Source organism: Columba livia, chromosome 8 (assembly GCF_036013475.1).
Source record: "Columba livia isolate bColLiv1 breed racing homer chromosome 8, bColLiv1.pat.W.v2, whole genome shotgun sequence".
Classification (NCBI taxonomy): domain Eukaryota; kingdom Metazoa; phylum Chordata; class Aves; order Columbiformes; family Columbidae; genus Columba; species Columba livia.
The window spans coordinates 112,039-122,343 of NC_088609.1; the positions used below are offsets into that span (position 1 = coordinate 112,039).

At 52.7% G+C, this 10,305-nt stretch overlaps 1 long non-coding RNA gene across 1 annotated transcript; it reads right to left on the bottom strand.

Moving 5' to 3' along the window:
- Positions 1 to 5,690: 5,690 nt before the first annotated feature.
- On the bottom strand, positions 5,691 to 9,547 carry LOC135580072 (uncharacterized). Its single transcript, XR_010474158.1, has 2 exons — positions 8,038 to 9,547; positions 5,691 to 7,408 (listed from the first exon to the last, which is right to left on the bottom strand). It is a non-coding gene; the product is annotated as an uncharacterized LOC135580072 (long non-coding RNA).
- Between the last annotated feature and the right edge of the window lie 758 nt (positions 9,548 to 10,305).

The following is a 10,305-nucleotide window of genomic DNA, read 5'->3' on the forward strand; positions in this document are numbered from 1 at the left end:
ATCCGCCTTCTCACAAACTGTTAAGCGTTGATTTTCACCTTTTACCTATTACAAAGCGGAGTGACCAGCCTTTACAAGCCCTCACTGTATTCACGGATGGGTCTGGCAAATCTCACAAGTCTGTCATCCTTTGGTGGGATGATCATCGAGAACAGTGGAACTCAGATGTAGAGACTGTACAGGGTTCTCCTCAAATAGGAGAACTGTCTGCAGTTGTTCGAGTGTTTCGAAAATGGTCTATTCCTCTCAATATAATCACTGATTCTGCTTATGTTGCAGGAATTGTTAGCCGAGCAGAGGCTTCTGTGCTACGAGATGTTTCTCATACGGCACTGTTTAATTTGTTACAAGAACTCATCTTTCTGTTAAATTCCCGTCTTCACCCTTATTTTATTATGCACGTTCGATCTCACACTTCTCTACCTGGTTTTATTGCAGAAGGGAACCGACAAGCGGATTTGCTTACGCTACCGGTGCAGGTGTTACCAGATCGATTAGCGCAAGCTAAACTCAGCCACTCCTTTTTTCATCAAAACGCTGCAGGCCTTTGGCGTCAATTTGACCTCGCTATACAACAAGCCCATAATATCATTGCGGTGTGTCCTGATTGTCAAAGGCACTCTTTCCCTTCTATAGCAGAAGGAGTCAACCCCAGAGGGCTACAGAGCCTTCAACTCTGGCAAACAGATGTCACTCATTTCGCTGAATTTGGTCGTTTAAAGTTTGTTCATTGCTCTATTGATACATTTTCGGGAATGTTATTTGCCTCCTGTCATATAGGAGAAAAAGCACGTGATGTGCAAAAACATCTAATGCGCGCTTTTGCTACTTCAGGGGTACCCTCTCAAATTAAAACTGACAATGGCCCCGCATATGTATCTAAAACCTTAACTACCTTTTTTGCCTCTTGGGGTATATCACACGTTACAGGTATCCCTCACTCTCCTACAGGACAAGCTTTAATAGAACGTTCCCACCAAACCTTAAAACACCTGTTATTAAAACAGAAAGGGGGAATAAGAGCCGCTACGCCAGAGGAGCGAATACAGAAAGCCTTGTATGTTTTTAACTTTTTGAATTGTTCCCTATTAGACAGCAATCCTCCAGTAGTTCGCCATTTTAGCACAAACACCCTTTTTGAACCCAAGATTAAGCCGCCAGTATTGATCCGGGACCCCGAAACAGGTAAGATAATGGGACCCTATCCCCTTGTCACGTGGGGAAGAGGCTATGCTTGTGTTTCCACAGAAAGAGGCACCCGCTGGATCCCAGCTAAAAACGTGAGACCTTTTCGAGAGACACTGCAGCAGCCTCCTGAAGACATTCCTGGTCCTGATCCTGCAACTGATATAGAAGACACCACCGATCAATAATTGAATGAACTCTGTTCCAGAGGTTAATGAATGGGAGCTTAAATGTCCCCAATGTGAAAAATGTAATCCGTGGATTTGTAGAATTTGTGCTAATTGTGGAAAATCACAGTGGCTAAATCGCCATACAGTAGGACGCTGGTGTGATAACTGCCTAACAATTGAGTGGAATACAGTTCAGGTGTTATTGATAACAGGTAGAGAGACAGAATATTCTCCCCGGTATGATTATTGTTCTAACGATTGGGGGAAAATTGTAGCACAAAGGTCTGGAGACATTTTATATTCTAAGATTGAATACGCCAAAGACATTCAAATGAGTTTCTGTTCTTTTAATGATTTGTGCATTATTAATAGTAATCCCATGTGTGTTACAATGCTTGCAAAAATCAATAACTGCTTCAATGAACAAGATTCTCCTTGTGCAGCAAGGAGCGGACCAAGATCAGAACGAAATTACGAAAACCCCCAGTACGGAGCTGTTAGTGAAATAAGATGTCCTCGAGTTGGTCGTTCGCCGACCTTGGGAGGGTCAGTTAATTAAAACAAAAAGGGGGAGATGCGGGTTGTCTGAATTTAGAGTTGATGAGTTAGTTTTCTGTATTTGGAGTTAATAGGCTAGTTTGCTGTATGAATAAAGTTAAGTGTTGCGCTAGTTGTGAGGCGACTTGGAGGCGGGGAGCTTGTGGTCGGTGGGGGTGCCTGCACCCTGGAGGCGGGGACAGCTTGTGACTACGAGATAACGATCTTGTTACCATGCGAACACTGCCTGACCAACATTCCCGCCTTAGCTAGCTTAATGTCTGTTAAAGTGATTAGCCAATCAGCATGAAACATGTGTGCCTTAGACTATATAAATGTATGTTTGCCATACAATAAAGCGGACACCTTGCTTGCATCAAGCTGCGTCCCCGTCTCTCAATCGCGGCACTTATAGACCACGCGACGGCCACAGCGCCAAAAACGCTCCACGACGAACACGACGCTCCGAGACCAGAAGGGCATCGATCCCAATAATCTACGGGGAGGAGAGGAGCCTCTCCTGCATCCTCAAACGGAAAAGGAGCCCGACGTCACGGCTCCTGACGAGACGGCGGCAGCGCCACAACCGAGCAGAGACGTCGCAACCAAACGAGAAGCTGATGAAAAACCTAAGAACTTCTTCCCAGCATCTTGAAGTTCCAGTCCCTGAGACTGGATGGCTAGAGCTGCCGGCACAGCCCAGGACAACGCCACAATCAGCCCTGACCAGAAACGGCCCAAAGGCAAGAACCCGCCACGCTTTCGGCTGCCGACACCAGAAAACCAGCGCCCGATCGGCGCTACGCCGATCGGCACCGGCGTTCCAGATCCCGGGGTGGCACCCGAGAGGCCTTCCGTGCCCCTCGAACGCAACGAGACCCCAGGATCGGCTGACAGGCGCAAGGCAGGCTTCCCGAACTACACCACAACGCAGACGCAGGCTGGAGCTGCCCTGCCCGGCACACGCTGGCATCGCACGGTAAAGGTCCCCGGGCCCTTGACCCGCGCCAAGGGCGCGGTTCCTGGACGGCCCTTGCCCTTAGCAGAGCTAAACCCCCCGGCCCTGCCATTCCCGGCCCCTTCCCAGCCCTCGCGCCTCCACTTAGCTTTCAGAGGGCCGAGGGACCGAACCCATCTTCGGCAGAGGAAAACGCCACGTGCGCCAACGGCCATCTTCCCGCGTCGCCGGGTTCCTCTTCAGCGCCTGCAGGAGCACGAGAAAGCACGCGCTCGCTAAGCCACGCCGGCACACGGCGCCGCGGGGCAAACGCCGAGTCCGTCCGCGACACCCACCTCCTGCTGAGTTCCAGGGCGGTCCGGTCGGCGTGTCCTGCCGCTGGCGCGGTCACAAACCCTCAGCGCTGGTGACGCCTACGACGGCGAGAAGCAAAAAACTGTATTGCTTGGGACATACCAGAAAGATGCCACTTTCCCCTTCATCACCCACAATACAAAAACACATACACAATAATGAGCACTCAGATCATGGTTGTCCGTACTAGTTCCCTCGCTATTCCTCGCCTTGATGGAGTTCTGGGAGTTACATTTGAATGATCTACCAGGGTCCACCGCACACTGCAAAGGGTCTGTGGACAACACACTGTTCTGTGGGTGATCAGGGAGGCCATGAGCCACCCCGTAGCTTGAAAGACACTCTGCCTTATGGTCCTGCTGCTTCCTTCAGAAATGCTAAAACTCCACCTACAGAAACGAGATGCTCATCCTAACCCCTGGTAGATAACCTGAGCATCCTAGGAGTAGAGATTGTATCAGCAACTTGTTACACACCAATACAAACCAAGAATTAACACCCCATCTTCATTGCAATCAGGAATTTATGGAAAACACCAAGTACCAGGAATTGATTCAATAGAAGAAAAAAAGTTAGAAACATACTTTCAACTACAGCTGCTATTGAAACTTCTCTGCTCCTGAAGGTCCTACCTCAAGCAGACATCTCCACTTCTCCAAACACATCTGTCCATGCAGCTTAAACACCTCAACAGCTGCCGACTGCTAAAGGAGCAGCAGAGAACCAACACCCAAGCAGCCCAGCAGCAGAATGAGCTCCCTTCCTGGGGACTGGGGCTCAAATACCCTGAGCCCCGCCCACCCCTTCCCACAATCCCCTGGGAAAGGGGAGGGGTCAATCACCCCAGGCCCCACCCACCACCCTTATCAAATCACCTGGACCCTCACTGGAAGTGACAGCACCTGCACTCCTGTCGGGCTCTGTCAGACACTGTCGGTTTTTGTGAAGCCCTGTGAGACCTCTTGGGGTCTGTCAGGCTCTGTCAGGCTTTGATGGGCTCTGTAGGGCTCTGTCGAGACCTCTTGGGGTCTGCTGAGCCCTGTCAAGATTTCTCAGGCTCTGTTGAGACCCCCAGGGCTCTGTCATACACATTGAGTCTCTATCGGGAACTGACAAGATTTGTCAGGCCCTGACGGGTCCTGTTGGGCTCTGCCAAGCTTTGTCAGGCTCTGTGAGGATCCGTCAAACTCTCTCGGGCCCTGTCGGGCTCTGTCGGACTTTCTCAAGCTCTCTCAGGCCCTGCCTGGCTCTGTTGGTCTTTCTTGAGCTTTGTCTGCCCCTGTCATGCCCTGTCGGGTACATGGCTCAGCAGGGGAGGGGAAGGAGTTGTAGGTCTGTAGGCCACACCCCCTGCAGGGAGCCCACCAATGGGGGTGGAAGTGTGGGTCAAGGGGGAGGAGCCCAGCTGGGAGGGTGAGGTGCTTGGAAAGGGGGTGGGGCCTGATTAGGGCACACCCCTTTGGGAAGGCACATTGGGGAGAGCTTGGGAGGGAGGTGGGGTTGGCAGTGGCCCCGCCCACACCTTCAGCCCCACCCTCAACCCTAAACCCCACCCCCAAATCCTTCACTGGAAATGGAAGAAACCACATGCTTAAGGTTTTTTTACATTATTTATTTTTTTTGGGTGAGAATTGGCCCCAAAACCAGGTTAAAAATCCCCCAACATGGCCCTGGGGGAGCAACGTCAGGATGGCAGCGGCACAGCGCTGCCCTTTTCCAAGATGGCCGTCAGGGGTAAACAGAGCCACAGGCCCCACCACCCACCTTGGGCCCCACCCCAGAATGGCCGCCCTAGGCAGGCCCCACCCACCTCAGCCCCACCCTTCCAGCACAGGCTTGGCAGCCATGACAGCCATGGCCCCGCCCACCAGCAGGGACACAGCAGCCGAGATGGCCACGCCCATCAGGGCAGCCACCTTGTTCCCATGGGCAGGGTGCAGGGCCACAGGAGCAGCCGATACAGCCGGGAGCTGCCGCCTGAGCACGGCGCAGACCAACAGCCCCTCCGGCAGTGCCAGCATGGCTGCCAGCCCTCCCCCCCCAGCCATCTTGGATTCCAAGCAGGGTGGCGCCCAGCAGCCATGCTGTCCTCATTTTGTTGTGCACAGGGCCCCGTGCAGCATTGCAACCCAGGACAGCTGGTGGGGTGAGGGGACCCAGGAATCTCGATCTATGGGCAGAATGCAGCAGCTGTGGGGTGCTACATATCAATGGGCCAGAGTGCTGGAAGTATATGGTGCTGCAGAGCAGTGCTGTGGATGTATAGGGCAGACTGGATCTGTGAGGCACTGCTGTGGGTCTATGGGATAGGGTGCAGGAGCTAGTGCGCTGTAGGGCAGAATTGCTGGCCTATGGGCTAGTGGGAAGAAGCTATGGTGTTTTCTGGGACAGTGCTGTTAATCTATAGGGCAGAGGAACTATGGGGTGCTGTAGGGTTACACTGTGGGTCTATAGGGCAGAGTGAACAAGATATGGGGTGCTGTGGGACAGCACTGTGTGTCTATGGGGCACAGTGGAGACTTAGGGTGCTGTGGAGCACTGCTGTCCATTTATGGTGCAGAGTAAAAGCAGCTATGGGGTGCAGTGACTCTATAGGGCAGAGGGGCTATGGGCTGCTGTGGGTCACTGTGTGGGTCACTCACCTGTAGGGGGTTCAACCTCTTCAGGGGTGTTTCACACCACAACAACCCCATTGACCCCACAGCCGCCCTGACCCCCACACCGCCCCATAGACCCTTGTGACCCACCCATAGTGGGCAGTGCAGGCGCAGTCAGGAGGGAAGGGTGGTCAGGTGGACAGAGGTGTGGGGCGCTGTGGGGCAGCACTTTGCACCAATGGGGCAGAACGCAGCACCTACAGGCTGCTGTGGGGCAGCTCTCTGGGTCTAAGGGGCAGAGTAGAGTCCTGTGCAGCAGCACTGTGGGTCTATGGGGAAGAGTAGAGTCACTATGGGGTGCTGGGGGGCACTCCTGTGGATGTATGGGGCAGAGTAGAGGAGCTATACGGTGCTGTGGGGCAGTACTGGGCATCCATGGGGCAGAGTGCAGGAGCCATGGGGTGCTGGGGGGCACTCCTGTGGATGTATGGGGCAGAGTACAGGACCTATATGGTGCTGTGGGGCAGTACTGGGCATCCATGGGGCAGAGTGCAGGAGCCATGGGGTGCTGGGGGGCACTCCTGTGGATGTATGGGGCAGAGTACAGGACCTATATGGTGCTGTGGGGCAGTACTGGGCATCCACCATGGGTCAGAATGCAGGAGCCATAGGGTGCTGGGGGGCACTCCTGTGGATGTATGGGGCAGAGTACAGGACCTATATGGTGCTGTTGGGCAGTACTGGGCATCCATGGGGCAGAGTGCAGGAGCCATGGGGTGCTGCAGGGCACTCCTGTGGATATATGGGGCAGAGTACAGGACCTATATGGTGCTGTGGGGCAGTACTGGGCATCCATGGGGCAGAGTGCAGGAGCAATGGGGTGTTGTGAGGCAGTGTTGTGGGTCTATGGGGCAGAGTGTAGGAGCCATGGGGCACTGTAGGGCAGTACAGTGGGTCTATAGGCCAGATGAGCTATAGGGTGCTGTGGGACAGCACTGTGGATCTGTGGGGCAGAGTACAGGAGCTATAGGGTGCTGTAGGGCAGCACTCTGCACCCATGGGGCAGAGTGGAAGACATATGAGGTACTCTGTGGCACTGCTGTAGACATATGGCGCAGAGTGGAGAAGCCATGGGGTGCTGTGGGATAGCAAGCAGGAGCTATAGGGTGCTGTGGGGCAGTGTTGTGGATCCATAGGGCAGAGTGGAGGTGCTATGGGGCACTGTGGGGCACTGTGTGGGTCACTCACCTGTAGGGGGTTCAGCCTCTTCAGGGGTGTTTCACCCCACAACAACCCCATTGACCCCACAGCCGCCCTGACCCCCACACCGCCCCATAGACCCTTGTGATCCCCCCCCACCCCATCCCCGCCATGGTGTGCAGTGGAGATGTGGCCAGCTGGAGGAGGTGGGGGGGGCACACAGTCAGCAGGAGTGCAGTGGGGGGGGCACGGGATCAGCCGGGGGGCGGGGGGGCACAGTCAGCCGGAGTTGGGGGGGGCACAGTCAGCCGAGTTGCGGGGGGGGCACGCGCGGTCAGCCGGAGCGGGGGGCGCGGTCAGCCGGAGGGGGCGTGGCCAGGCTGCCTTCGCTGTTCTCTGCGCAGGAGCTGCAGTGGGAAAGGGAAGGAAAGGGCCGTTATTTGTGTCACAGTTCTGGGAAACAGCCCCAAATCCCCCCGCTTCAACATTAACCGAGTGAGCAAATTAACTGCCAAAAAAATGGATCTTGAAAGCTTCTTTGAGCACAAATTATCCTAAAAACAGCCCCAAAATGAAGTAAATTGAATTTGAGACCAAACAGCCTTAAAAATCTCAAAATCCTGCCCAAATATGGTCCCTCACAGCTTTATATAATAAGATATATATGTAAAAATAGATTAGATACATTACATAGTAATTATACATAATATATATAATATATATTAATATTTAATGAATATCATTACAATAGTATATTATAGATATCATTATGCCATTATATATTAATTATAAATTTCATTACATAATATCAATGAGTATTAGTTGATCAGTTAATTATATCAGATTATATATTATATATTTCTACTATTCATCATATTATATCGTTTATAGTAGCATATTGCTATACTGATTTAGTCTATATATTTACTATTAAATTAAAATTAAATTTAATAATTTAAATTTAAATTAAATTAAAAATAAGTTAAATTAAATTAAAATATAGAAATAAATTTTAAAATGGAATGTAAACAATTACGTGGGTTTAGGGAGGCGGCGACCAATCAGCGCCTTTCTCTCCTCAGAGGCAGCGACCAATCAGCGCCTTTCTCTCCCTCGGAGACAGCCGAGCGGGGCTGAGCCGGGGGAGGCTTTCCCGCCAGACGGCACCGGCCAATCAGCGAGCGTCTCCTCGGCCCCCTCAGCGTGAGGGAGAGCGGGACGGGGGAGACAAAATGGCGGCGGGTTAAAAAAGCCGAACATGTTCCCGCTTAAATATTAATTCAGTAAATTATATAAATAAATAGATTTTTAAAGCTTTTTTTGGGGCCAAATCAGCACCAGATCTGGGACCCCCAGCTCTAGACACGTTCAATGAAGTGAATTCAGCCCTAAAACCCCCCAAAAAGCAACGAAATGCCCCTCCCGGCTTTAAATACAATAACTTACACACTTATTTCAACAACTACTTACATTATTTTAACAATTAATAATTTAAACAATTAAGCGGCTTTAGGAGCCTCAGAACCGCCCAAAATGCTCAAAAAAACCCTCATAAAACCTCAAAAAGCCCCGTTTAAATATAATAATTTAAATTAATAAGCGGTTAACAGAAAAAAACGCATTTGGACTCGCAATCCTGGGAAACAGCCCCAAATCTCCCCCCGGGCTTTAAATATTAATCTATTGTATAAATTCTTATCAATAAGTAGATTCAAAAATCTTTAAAGTCGCAAATCGGCCCCTCAAACTTTAAACGCGTTAAATAAACCTTTTAAAAAGCCGATTTAGACCCCAACGGCCCCAAAACGGGTCCTCACAGCGCTAAATAATTGAAACAACTCAGCGTCTTCAGGAGCCCCGCACCGCAGTGAAATAATAAATCAAATAATAAACCAACAATTAAATCTTAGGAGCCTCAAACCCGCCCAAAATGTTCCAAATAAAACCTCAAATAAACCCTTTAAACATAACAATTTAAATAAATAAGGGCTCTAAAAAAACCGATTTGGACTCAAAATCCCGGGGAAAAGCCCCAAATCTCCCCGAGCTTTAAACTTTAATTCTCCTGATAAACCCTCAATAAACAGATTTCAAAGGCGCCTTCTGGCACAAATCGGCACCCAAAAATTACGTAAAAACATCTTTTAAAAGCCGAATTAGACCCAAACCAGCCCCGCTTGCTGAGAAAAGCCCCGAACCGGCTCCTCCCGCGTTCAACACAACGATTTAAGCCGCTAAAGCGGCTCCGGGAGCCTTAATCGCCCCCGCCCCCCCACCCCCCACAAACCCGCGGCTTTAAAACCCCAGTTCCGATCAAAACCCCCAGATACACCCCAGCCCGCCGGTCACTCATTCACCCGCCGAGCCCCAATTAACACCCGCACGATAATTACCGCCCTGACCCGCCCCGTTAACTGATTCCGGCCGCCGTTCCTGCCGTTCTCGGGTTTCCCGCCGCGGGGGAGGGGGTGGGGGAGGGGGGCCGATGAGCTCGCGCTGCCGCTGCCGCCTCCGCCTTTCTGATCCTGCGTGCGTTCTGCGCCGCCCCATTTATTACCTCGTTGTCCCGCCCGGTCCCGCCCCCCGCCCGCCCTCCTGCCAATGGACGATCCGCCCCGTCAGCCGCGCTGCCCAATCAGCGCTTCGTTGCTGTGGGCTAACGTCGGCGAGAAAACGCCGACCAATCAGCGCCTTTTCTACCTCAGGGGCGCTAGCGAATCAGCGCCTGTTACTGGGAGGGCGAACTTCGGCGGAAAGTGACCAATCAGTGCCTTCCTCACCTCAGCGACACGGTGACCAATCAGCGCCTTTCTCCCACCCCCTCGGAGAACCCCTCGTGGGGATGAGCCAATGGACGACTTCCGAGACTGACACTGTCAGCCAATCAGCGAGCGCCTCCTCCCTCCCTCGGTATAAAATAGCGAATGAGAGGAGAAGGGGGAAACAAGATGGCAGAATAGAAGACATCGTGGCGGCATGCAGCGGCGATTGAGGAGGAAGGAGGAGAGTCGGGGCTGGGCGGAAAACCAGCGGCTCCTCCGGCCGCGGCAGCAGCAGCGATCGGGGGATGTGGGGGGGAAACCGGCGGCTCCTCGGGCCGCGGCAGCAGCAGCGATCGGGGGATGTGGGGGCAAAACCGGCGGCTCCTCCAGCCGCGGCAGCAGCGATCGGGGGATGTGGGGGCGGGAAACCGGCGGCTCCTCCGGCCGCGGCAGCAGCAGCGATCGGGGGGTGCGGGGGGGAAAACCGGCGGCTCCTCCGGCCGCGGCCGGCAGGTGGCTTCACCGGCACCGCGGCCGCGAGA